Source organism: Myotis brandtii, unplaced genomic scaffold (genome assembly GCF_000412655.1).
Source record: "Myotis brandtii unplaced genomic scaffold, ASM41265v1 scaffold589, whole genome shotgun sequence".
NCBI lineage: Eukaryota > Metazoa > Chordata > Mammalia > Chiroptera > Vespertilionidae > Myotis > Myotis brandtii.
The window spans coordinates 886,468-887,407 of NW_005370220.1; positions in this window are offsets into that span (position 1 = coordinate 886,468).

Genomic DNA, 940 nt, shown 5'->3' on the forward strand with positions numbered 1-940 from the left:
GGAAACACACAGGATCTCTCTGCAACGTCCCGTGAATCGACATTCATTTCAAACTAAAAGGTCTTTAAAAGCGCACCTTGCGATGCACATCCACATGGCACTTTGAACAACCTGCATTAGGACAGCTCAGGGAGGATGAAACACAGCCTGGTTTCCCAATGTGAGGCTTCAGCCACAGCCCCACAGGTGGCCCGCGCTGGGGAAGAACGCGCACCTGCTGCCCGCCGGCCTGGGAGAGCCTTCCCGGCCTCCCGCCCCGCGCGTCCCCGCCCCAAGGCGGGCACCTTCCCACCGGGCAGGGCAGGTCTCCATGCCACCTCCTTCCCCGGCTCCCCTCGCCCCCGAACTGAAGGAGGTGCCGCTGCTGTTCTCTAGGTGCCTCGTTCGCAGCACCGCGTTCTTCGCCGCGGGCAATGGCTCGGTTAGTTTGTTCAACAAATGAACCGGTCTGTCCACAGGCTATAAACGCCGTGAGGACGGCGCCCGGGCTGTGCCTTGCCCGCGGGACCCACCAACGGGCACGCCGCCTGGCCGACCGTAGGTGCTCTCCCGGGACGTCACGCACCTCACGCGAGCTCACTTCCAGGACCGGAGGGTGGTCGCGTCGGTTCCTTCCCCTCACAACCTCGGTCCTACAGACCAGGGGTGGCCTCGGCGCCCTCGCTTTGCCCCCCGGGTGCCCCTCCGCGTCCTCCCCTCCACTCGGACCCACCCGTCCAGGGAAGGCGCCATTTTCTTCTCTCATTCGTCGGCCCAGAAGAGTGCCTTTTTCTTATTCGCACCTTTTCCTCAGGCCATCCCGTCAGCCCCCTCCCCAATAGCTTCAGACCCGGCCGCAAGCTTTGTGATAGCCCCCCCCCCACTTCCGCTTTCGGGGGAAGCCCCTAGGCCCGACCCCCGACCAGGGGACGCCTAACCCCGCCGGCCACGCCCCTCAGCT